Below are 11,796 nucleotides of genomic sequence, written 5' to 3' on the forward strand. Positions count from 1 at the left end.
GAGGGAAGTTGCAGTCAGCAGTCGTCACCCAGACACAAAGGAACCCAGACACAGAACAAGCAAGATGTGGCTGCCTCGCTGAAAAAGGTACCAAGCCATTTGGCTAACATAGACAAGAATAATGGGCTAATATAAGATGTAAGAATTAGTTAATAAGAAAAGCCTAATCTAGTAGGCCAACCAGTTTATAATTAATGTAGACCTCTGTGTGTTTATTTGGGAATGAACGACTGTGGGACCTGGTGGGACAGAAACCCCACTCAACAATAGTTCACAACCAACTGTAACTCCGGCTCCAAGGATATGACACCTTCTTCTGGGTCCCTAATAGCATTGAACTTGGGTGCATATACCCACAGATGTACAGACATGAACATAATTTAAAAAAATAAAATCTTTCAAAATGTGTTATGAACAAAAACAGACAAGCTTATAGAAATATTGAGTAGGTCAGTGAGTCACGAGCCTTCCCACAAGGCTGTGTCTGTTACCTTCAAGGACCTGGAGGTGGGAGGAGCTTGTGGGGTGGGGAATTTTCGGTGGACGGTGAAGCCCTTTCTTGGGTTACAGGAAACCCTGACTTGTGACGGTATAGGGAAAGAATTCGGGGAAGGAATTCCCTCTGCTGTCCTATACAAACACACTCTGCAGCGGGACTAGACCCCTCCTCTCTGTAGGAGATCACTTATTCCTATATTTTCTTTTCTCTCTCCTTTATAGGACAATAAATCACTGAGATGTAGCATGACTTCAGAAGTCAAAGAGGGCTCTGGGGGATGAGAGTGCTTGCGCACAAGCCTGCTAGCCTGAGTCTGGATCCCAGAGCCCATGTGAAAATGCTGAATGCAGAAGCTGGCATCTGTACTCCCGGCACTTTCCCAGGGAAACAGGAGGCAAGACAGAGAAAGCCCCCTCAAAAGAAGGTGACTGGGACTTGTGCTCTGACCTCCACATGAGCACTGGGTCATGTATGTGCCCACACTCACACACACGTCATACCCACAAAAGACACGAAAGCCAAAGGGGCATTGTTTACATTTTTATTTTGTTAATCTCTTGGGAGGATGTTTTCAGGTCAACCTCGGGTGTCAGTCCTCACCCTCACCTTGTTTGAGAGCGTTTCTTGCCCACTGCTCCATACACCAGGCTAAGGAGCTCTGAGGCTTCCAGAGTGCTGGAATCAGAGCTGTGTGTGCTACTGTGTGCAGTTTTACATTGCTTCTGAACTCGGGTCTTCATGCACTCACGGAAAGCACTTTTACCCACTGAGCCCGTGTCCAGCATACGCTTTCTAGCGGGCTCTGTAGATCCTCACATCTGGAAACTCATGTTCTTCAGACGGCTGGTCCCACACTCTTGTGCATATGGGCTACACTAATGGCTTAGTAAGCAAAGCAAAGAAGTGAAAGTGGGAAGGAGCTGTGCTTGGGGGGTCCACAGGGAGTGGGAGGGGATGAGCTAGGGTGGATATGATCAAGATATTTTGTACATACGTATGAAATTATCAAAGGATATGTTGAAAATATTCTAAATTTTTTTCCTGCTAATTTCCCAAAGTTACAAGGTTAAAAGCTTACTCTACATAGTTTGAGGGTTATTTGAAAAAGCAAAAACTGTAAATTATTGTTCCTAAAACATAGCATTAGCACTAGGATTTCTTTGAATTAGGCAAAATATGTTCTGAAGCATGTGATTAGTCAAAATAGGCGGATTGAGCAACGCAGGCTAAAGGTTTGCATGGCTTTAGTTCTCCCTAGAACGTGCACGATGACACCAGATCATTTATAAAAAGAAGATTTGGGCTGAGGTGTCATTCAGTGGATGCGGGTCTTGTCTAGCACACACAGAGCACAGAGCCTTGGGTTTGATCCTCAGCACCACATAAACCAAGCATGGGGCAGTGTGCCAGCAATCTTAGCACTTGGGAGGTGATCACAAGTTCAAGGTCATCTTTGGCTCCATAGCGATTTTAAGGCTAGCCTGATACACATGAGAATTCATCAAAAAGAAAGGAGGGAGGGAGGAAGGGAGGGAGAAAGGAAGGAGGGAAGGAGGGAAGGAGGGAGGGAGGGAGGACATTGTTACAGAGCAGAAGGACGAAACAGAGGACATCTGTGAGTCTAAACTGTGATCCACAGAGTGGCATCTGTGACCCACAGAAGCCCCCATTTGTCCTTCTCAAGCCCAGCCTTTGAGCCGATCTGAGCACAGTTGTGCTGCGTTGTGTTTTCCTTTCGGAGACCAGCTGCCTCAGTCACTTAGAAACGGAGGAGCGAGGGCTAGCATGGTAAGGTGTCTAATTTCAGAAACACGCATTTGTGCTAGGAGTCGTTCGACAGCAGGTGGCCCAGTGTCCCCAGACTACCCAAATCCAGGACAAGTGGCCCTGTCAATCCTCAGTCATCCATCTCCCTGGGCTTATCTGCAAGTCATCATGGAGGCTGAAGAGCTGTGGTGGCCATGGCCACCCAGTGCGCTCAGGATCTCACACTTCCCCCTGCCCAGCAGTCCCTGGGCTACAGCTCCTATCCCTTGTCACCAAGTCCTCACGATGAGCTCAACATCACCCAGGGGATGAACCAGGAATGGTTTGGCCCTGCTTGTCACCTGTCTTTCTGGCCTGGCAGTGGCCAAGACATGGGGACAGAAAAAGACTGGTTTGCTTCTCTCTGAAAATGATGGTAACAGCGAGGGCCAGGCACAAATCCACTGAGTGTCTGTTAGATCAAGATGCCTCCCTACAGAGGATTGAGGGATACTTGGCTAAGCCTGTTTGGAAAGCTAATGTCTCTCTCAGCTGCTAGCCACTGCCACTTGAGCCTTGGTACCCTGCATCCCTCACTCTGAAGAAGCAACATATAAAGACATTTAAGAAGTCGTGTAGGACCAGCAGATGGTTCAGTAGACAAAGCTCTTTCCTGGTGGCCCCCTGATGAAAGGAGAGAACTGACTCCCAAAAGTTGTCCTCTGACCTCCACACATGTGCTGTGGTCTGCCTGCCCCTCCACAGGCACACACATAATAAATAGATGAGAAGGGATTTAAAAGGTTTTGTTTTTAAAGGAGCCCCATTGAAAGCTCCATATGGAGAGAAACCCCAGAGCCCTGGCCAGGAGTCAGTGAGGACTCGCTAGTCTTGGAGACGAATCTTTGTGAACTGGTGGCTGGAGTCGCAGCAAGCACTGGACTGTAGCCTCATGAGAAACTCCTGGTCACAGAATGAAACCAGGACCTTGCTGACTAAGCACGGGTCTCACCAAAGACTCTTCACCTCTGCCCATGAGACCCTTCTTCAAATGCTCTTGATGTCTCCAAGTGTTCCCACCACGGCTGTTGCTGACCTTCTCCTACAGCTTCTTTCCAAAGGGAGAGACGTATAGGAGAGGATCCCAGGTCCGTAGCCTCAGACTCCACGTGCCCAGTGTGAGAGATCACTACCGTCGGGTGTGCCCCCTGTGACACACTTCCTCCATATCCCTCTGCAGAGCTCACACAGGCTGAACCTTCCAAACAGATTTTGCCTTAACTCTGTGAGTGAGGTAAGAGGAAACAGAATACAGGGTTATTAATTATTCAACATTTGCTATGTATTCACAAATATTTAATGGGCTAGTGTGGTGTGCCAGGTCCTGTGCTAGCAGAAGGGAATCAGGCGTTTAAGGGCTAAACCCTAACCTTGGGGACTGATAAACCCTGGTGCCAAACTTATGGTCCGGGGTCCTCAGAAGCAGTACCCACCCATCTCTGCCTTCCAAAACATTATAGGTTAGAGCTGGGATGTAGCTCTGTTGACAGAGTGATTGTCTACCATGCATGAAGCTCTGAGCTGATCTCCCAACACTGCATAAACTGGGTGAGATGGTGCACACCTATGATACCTGCACTCTGGAGGTAGAGGCAGAAGGATAAGGAGTTCAATATCATCCTTAGCTACAAAGCAAGTTGGATGTCAGCCTGGACTACATGAGACCCTGTTTCAAACAAAATTTCAAAGCTAAGCCAACATAATTTACTGTCCCATGTGAGCTAGGACTCCCACAAGCTAAGAGTTCATGGGAACAGACATGATTAATAAGGAGTTGTCATGGAAATGGAATGTCGTTAATTATGCGATGTGAAGCTGTTCAAGTTCACTTCCATCAGCATTACATCACGAAACTGCAGCATCAGGAAAGCTCGGCACAAGAGGCTCCCACTAAACACTTGTCTGCAAAGCAGCTCGTGTTATCAATCTCTGTGTGCGACAGTCTCTGCCCACAGCAGGATGTCTGAGCATGTATCTCAACCTGATGCACATTTGGCACACACCTTTTGAGATGTAGTTGCAACCAGACTGTTGTCTAAGGGATGGGCAAAGCCCTCTACAATCCCACAAAGGGTGTAAGATGTCAGTAAGAACTTATTGCCGCATAATGAACCAACCCCAAATGTACCAGCTTGCTATTTCTTACGATTTTTGTGGGTGAGGAACTCCAGAGCAGCTCAGCTACAGGCCCTGGCTCAGGGTCTCTCATTAAATCACAGTCCTGTCTGCTGGGGGCTGTGTCTGAATGCATTCTGGGCCTCTGGTGTCTGTATCCACACCAGGATGGGCTCCTGTGAATGGCAAATCAACACAAATATCCAGAGGCCTCAGTTTCTCTCCACGTGGGCCTTTCCACGGGGCTTCTTTTTATCATATGTGTTTGTGTTTACAAATGCACACATGCTCATGTATGTGCACATGCGTGTGAAGTGGAGACCAGAGGATAGCCTTGATTGTTATCCCTCAGGTACTTTCCATCTTGGGCTTTCTTGTTTGCTTGTTTGTTGTTGTTGTTGTTTTTAGAGACAGAGTTTCTCTATGTAGTCCTAAGTGTTCTGGAACTCACTCTGTAGACCAGGCTGGCCTCAAACTCACAGAGATCCACCTGTTTCTGCCTCGCGAATGCTGGGATTAAAGGCATATGCCACCACTGCCTTGCCTTTGGTTTTTAAAGACTCTTGGTTTTTAAAGACAGCATTCTTCGTTGGCTTAGGACTCACCAAGTAAGCCAAACCAACTGTCCAGCAAGCCTCCAAGGATCCACCTGTGCCTACCTTCCAGGGCCTGAGATTACAAGTATGTAATGCTTGGCTTTTTACATGGGTTCTTGGAGGGTCAAACAAGTTTTTATGCTTGAGTAGCAGGCACTGACTGAGCTGTCTCCCCTAAAGACCTTCTTAAGTGTCTTTGTGATGTGACGTTGACTCCCCCCGAGTGAGTACCACAAATGACAAAGCAGTACCTTTTAGGACCTAGCCTCGGTCCCAATTGTCACCTCAGCTATACTCAACCCCTTACACAGACATCACTGGTTTTAGGGGGGAAGGCTTATTGCAGGGGTTACCTGGAGGCACGAGCCCTTCAATGCTGGGCTTCTTCCAGCCTCCATCCTAAGGCCCACTTCCCTCTCTGTATAGCTCTGCAGGGCAAGGGTATTCATCCCTGTGCCTACATTTACAGTCTTTAAACCGGTGCTTCATTTTTAAATCTATGCCTCTAGTGAGGGCTCTCTCTGGAGTGTCAGACCCACAGAGCCAACTGCTCAGTGACTGCAGTGACTACTTCAGTTCGACGCCAATCTCCCTGTGTTGAAAACAGGATTTATTGCTTCCTGCCTCTCACTGCTTCTGCTCTGCATTCCCTCATCTCTGTCTTTAGTCACTTGTCCAAGCCAGAAGCCCGGGCATTAATTGTCCTTGACACCTCCCTCTCCCTGGGCTCTTACAGCCGTCAGTTGTCATGCCCTGAGCATCCTGCTTCTAAGGCATCTTTGGAATCTGCACACATGGCTCCACATCTTCCGTCGTTTCTCACCATTGTTATCTCAACAGCCCGCCACCCCCACCCCCCAGCTCCAATATTTCCCACATTCACTTGATCACTTCTGTAGAATGGGATACTTAGGTTTTAGACACATAATTATACATTTTTTTAAAAAAAATGTAGAATTGGACTCGTGCACAGGTCTACAATCCCAGCTATTTGGAAGGCTGAGGCATAGCTATCATAAGTTCAAGGCTAGCCTGAGTACTTAGTGAGCTCTTGTCTCGAATACATTTTAAAAATTCATGGACTGGGAGTTGGTTCAGTTGGTAAATGTTCGTATAACAGGAACCTGAGTTTGAAGCCCAGATTTGGTGACACGTGCCTGTGTTCCCAGCAACGGTTAGATCTGGAGGAGAGAACAGTGGATCTTGGAAGCTGACAGGCCAGCCAACCTGACCTACTTGGTGAAGTTCCTAGCCAATGAAAGATCCCATCTCAATCAAAAGGCCACCCAAGAACTGACACCTAAGGTTGTCCTCTGAGCCTCCATATACACACACTGTGCACAAGCACACCTTCCATCCCCCATGAACATGAACACACATCTCACACTCATGCATAATAGTGAAAAAGGGGGACTGGGAATAGATGGAGCTCAGCGAAGGAGCCCTAGGCTTAATCTCCAGTACTGGGGATAGCGGAGGGAGCTTGACTACTTGTATTCTATGTTAGCTTGAATTTTGCTTACATGATTTTAATGTACTGAGAGCAAAGGTATGCTTTCAGTATCTCTCCAGGAAAGGACATGCCATTCCTCTGGCAATCAAAGCCCCACATCCCCAAAGCTGACCACTTCTGTCACCCACCCACCAGTGGCAGTCACGTCTTCCTTCACTCTCTTCAAAGCTAGCCATTCCTGTGGATAAAGCATCAGACCGAAAACGCCCTCTTTCCAGCGGCTCTGTGCCCATTGCCACTCCCCACCCCTCCCAAATCACATCTGATATTTTATTCTAGGCCTCCGAGTCTTTCCATGCTGCTGCTGGGTTAACCCAGTGCATCCCCTTCCTAACTCCAAGTCCTCAACCTTTGGTCGAAGCACACCTTCACAACCATCCAGTCCACAGTGGTCTCATCTCTCCTGCACTTAGAGTCCGATTGCCTTCCCTGGCAATGGTGTTTAATCATCCCTCAGCTCGAGATCTATAGTTCAAGCTGTAGCTATCCTCAGCTGTATACACCTGCTGCCTCCCCATACAGACTACAAAGTCCTGGAGAAACAGAATCTTATTATACATTTCCCCTCCTAGGCTGTGTAAGTAGCTCAGGGCTAGTTAAGAACCTGCTCAGCTTTGAACTCTTTCTAGAGGATGCTGGGGATTAAGACTCCAAGCTCACAGCTGGCTCTGAGAAATAAATGAGAAACTGTTGTGGTTCGAATGCAAACTATGCCACCCCAGAGAGCTCATATGTTTGAGCACTTGGTCCCCAGCTGGTGACTCTGCTCTGGGAGGTTGTAGTAGGAGCAGAGGGCTGCGTCCCGCCACCCGGCTACCTTTACCTGAAATAATTACACGGAAACTGTATTCTTTTAAACATTGCTTGGCCCATTAGTCCTAGCCTCTTATTGGCTAACTCTTACATATTGATCTAACCCATTTCTAATATTCTGTGTAGCACCATGAGCTGGTGGGCTTATCAGGGAGGATCTTAACCTGCGTCTGTCTGGAGTGGGAGAATCATGGCGACTGCCTAACTCGGCTTCTTTCTCCCAGCATTCTGTTCTGTTTACTCCGCCTACCTAATTTTCTGTCCTATCAGGCCAAGCAGTTTTCTTTATTAGTTAACCAATGAAAGCAACAGATAAGATACAAGACCCACCTCCATCAGGAGGTCATAGATGTTAGGTCTCAAACTCAGGATAACCCACTGAGGTGCCTAGTTAACATATCAAAGTAGACACTGGCTGCCAGGCTCTCCCAGCATCTCTCAGTACCTGTTACAGAGTCAACCTGGCTGGCATACCCTACCCCCTACCTAAACCTCCCTTCCCAGCCTCCAATTCCTATAGAACTTCAACCATTTTGGGCACATGGTCTCTTGTCGTCTTGGTGCTCTTGGTTTCTTGGTCTCTGGGCTCCCAGGTACTCTCTTTGTTCCCTCTTTCTTCTCTTCCTCTCTCACCCCACTCCATGGTCCCGTTCAGTCTGGACCACTCCAGATGTCTCTGGTTGTTTTCTCCCTCATATACGCAATAAACCTTCTCCTCCACCATACTTAGAGCAGTCAGGTCCTCATTTTTTTCATTCAATAGAATCTTTGGACATGGAGTCCAGACAAAGGGCAACAGAGGCGGGACTAGGGAGTTACAGTCACCCTAGTTCTCACCCGAGGTCTCTTCCTGGTCCACGTGAGACACAGTACCACATTGCCTCCACCACCCTGCCTTCTGCGCCACGATGGGCTGGATCCCTCTCAAATCCTGAGTCAAAATGAACTCTTCCACCTTAATTTGCTTTTGGTCACAATTAGAAAAGGGAACTAAGGGCTAAAGGCTGCAGTGGCGTTCACACAGTACCTGACATGCGGGAAGAGTCCAGTGAACAGGGGTCCCCACTCCCCAGCATCTACTCCAGAGCTGTGAGCACACTAAGTCCTAGATAATTACCTGCAGATGAATGGCTAAGTACAAAGGACTCAATCAGAGAAACCCACACCGAGAGACACAAGAGAAGCCTGTCAGAGAAATCAAGTAGCTTTCCTTGGCTAGCCCAGGCAAGACATTCTGCCTGAGGAGAGACTTGGGGTGGGGGATACAGGGGAAGGAGGGGGAAAAATCAACGTGACTTGGCAATGAAATCATGAAATATTGACTAATAGGAAATCAAGCTGGATTTAGGTGTTGCTGCTGTGGGCAGCTGATCTTTGTATGTTCAACTGAATTTGTCATCTGTCAAGATTCCCAGAAGACTGTGGGAGGCACATGTTTCTTATAAAGGGAAAATAAATTCTTACAGAAACCAGGTCTCACTGGTATAGGCTTGGCTCCGGGCTCCTCAAGGAATGAGAATTAGGGGGCTGGGGAGATTGCTCAGTTGGTAAAGTGATTTCAAGGCAAGCATGAGGACCTGGGTTCGAACTCTAGCACGTGCGTATAACAAGCCTGGCTCCATACACACCCATAATCCCAGTGTGGGAGACAGCTGATCTTTGAGGCTCACCATCCAACACATTCTATTGAGATCCCATGTTCAATGAGAGACCCTGCCTCAAAAAATAAGGTGGGGAGCAATGGGGAAAGATACTAACACACACTTCATGCAATGCATGGAGATGCACGTGCGTGTGCACACACATGCACACAAAATGAAAATACGTTGGTCTAAGGGCCTATGCACTGTCATTGGTACTTGTAGAAAGCTAGAGGCTGGGGAGATGGAAAAGCACACTTGCTGAACAAGCAGGAAGACCTGAATTGAATCCCCAGCACTTATGTAAAAACATGGCTCACATGCCTTCTCGGCAAATTCTAGGTTCAGTGAAAGCCTGAAGGTAGGTAGAATAGATGGAGAATACCACTGATCTTTGGCCTCCACACCTCTGTATGCAGTTCACACACACACACACACACACACACACACGCACACACAAACATGCATGCATCCATGCACACACACACGTATGCACATGTTAGGGACTGAGAGGAAAGGGCATCATTTTCAGATACTGTTTGGCTTCCCAGACTCAGCTACTGGGTGTTTGGTATAAGGAGCTGGGTCAGCAGCTGGGATGAAATTTCCAACTAAACATGGGGTTCATGGCAGTAGCTGAATTCTCTGTGGAGGGAAGGACCTGTGGCTGCCTCTGTCAGTAGGGAGATTAGTGTGGAGGTGACTGAGATTTACCTGGCTTTCTTCTGACTCCTTTCTTCACCCCTTCTCCCCTTTCCAACAACAACATCCGTGACTGGCCTTTCTTTGGAAAAAAAAAAAAGGCAATCATAATCAGGGCCCTCCTTGGCATACTGATATTCCACCAGTCTGTTTGGAGAGATTTACCCTCCAGGACCACAAAATGCTAAATCTGGAAGGCAGGTCACCTGGAAGGCAGGTCACCTGGTTCTAGAATTCCTCATGTGAGTGTGGAACCTAAGGGATCTGCCAATAGAACTCTCAGGGTCTACTGATTTAGATATTAAAAAAACGGGGTAGTGGTGTGCACCCCTTTAATCCCAGCACTTGGGAGGCAGAGGCAGGCGGACCTCTGTGATTTCAAGACCAGTTTGGTCTACAAAGCAAGTTCCAGGACAGCCAGAGCTGTTACACAGAGAAACCCTGACTCAAAAAGCAAACAAAAAAGCCCCTGAAATTTACCATTTCTTTCAGTTATTGTTTATGAATGAAAGCAACACATTCCAGTCTTGGTGATTGTGTGACTTTTTACCAAAAGAAATATTAATTTTTTTAAGATTTGTGTGTGTGTTTGTGTGTGTGTACACACAAATGTGTATGTAGATACTTTCCAAGTACAGAAGAGCATATCAGATCTCTGGGGCTGGAGTTACTGGTAGCTCTGAGCTGGGAATCAAACTCAGGGTCTCTGCAAGAGTACTATCAGTTTTACCTGCTAAGGCATCTCTCTCCAGCCCCCATAATTCTCTTTGTATCTAGCCAGTCACGGATGTTGTTGTTGGAAAGGGGAGAAGGGGTGAAGAAAGGAGTCAGAAGAAAGCCAGGTAAATCTCAGTCACCTCCACACTAATCTCCCTACTGACAGAGGCAGCCACAGGTCCTTCCCTCCACAGTATCTCACTATGGTTACTGCAAATTTCCTAAATTATAATTTACTTCTCATTCCCCTCTTTCTTAGATAGGGTCTCAAGTAGCCCAGAGGCCTCCCATTTCCTTTGTAGCCAGGGAAAGTCTTGTACTGGTCCCTCTGCAAGCATGAGCAGGCCTGCAGCACCCACCAAGTTTGCTTTGGACAAACCCAGAGTTTCATGGGTGCCAGGGATCAAGCCCAGAGTTCCAAGGGTGCCAGGCAAACTCTCTACTGTGAACTACATCCTGGACCCTATTTTGGTTTCTTGCCCTTTAAATTTTCTTTAAGGAACCCATTCATAGGTGCTGAGCGTGAAAAGAAGTGGCTGCTGTTAGGCAATCTCTGAGCATTTAGCAGCCAGATGGCTTCCTAAGATGACTCACCGCCCTAAGCCATCTCTCCACTGTGCCTCCGAGAGAGGAGGGGATGCGGAAACCCCCTCACAATTGGCTTCAGGGGTCTCTGACGCAGAAGAATTTGAGGTGAGAGGTCCAGGCCCAAGGGAGGGATCGTTTCTGATGAGGTCATGGGGAGGGAATGTCTCCCTGAGCAGAGGTGGGAGCCTGGGACAGCTGCCAGGAGCAGGGTCAGGAAGCAGGACAGACAGAAAAAGGAATTCGGCCTGAGGATCAGCCCTCTTTAGGGGTCTCAAGGAATTGCTTTGAAGTTTCATCCCCAGGCAGGTCCGTCCTAGGGAAAAGACAAACAAAGGGCTTTTGTCTCCCCCACAAGCCTAGCAGAGGACCCAACCTTGCATTAATGTGAGGGTCTGACCACAGCTGAGCCCTGCCACAGCTCCCAACACCCACACACCGCAGAGCTGCCTACACACCCTGCTTTCTAAAGTTTCAATGGAGTTTAAACGGTTTCTCAGAGGTTTCTTGTAGACTCCCAGACCTTGTTAAACATGTTTTAAAAAGGGTGATTTTAGAGATGGTGCCCTGGGGATCTAAGGTGTTTTGTGTTGTTTTTACATTCTGAGAATTGAACCCAGGCAAGCGAGCTTCATGGCTCCCTCCACCTCAAGCTACACAGCCTAGCGGGATCTAGGTTTTAAGCAAAGCGTCCAGCTGATTTTGGTATGCAGTCATGTTTCGTAGCTAGGATAACATGGTGTGGTGATAGTTCATTTGTATTTTAGTAAATAAAACTTGCCTGAAGATCAGAGAGTAAAACAACCCCAC

The sequence above is a fragment of the Microtus pennsylvanicus genome, chromosome 3, assembly GCF_037038515.1.
Source record: "Microtus pennsylvanicus isolate mMicPen1 chromosome 3, mMicPen1.hap1, whole genome shotgun sequence".
Classification (NCBI taxonomy): Eukaryota; Metazoa; Chordata; class Mammalia; order Rodentia; family Cricetidae; genus Microtus; species Microtus pennsylvanicus.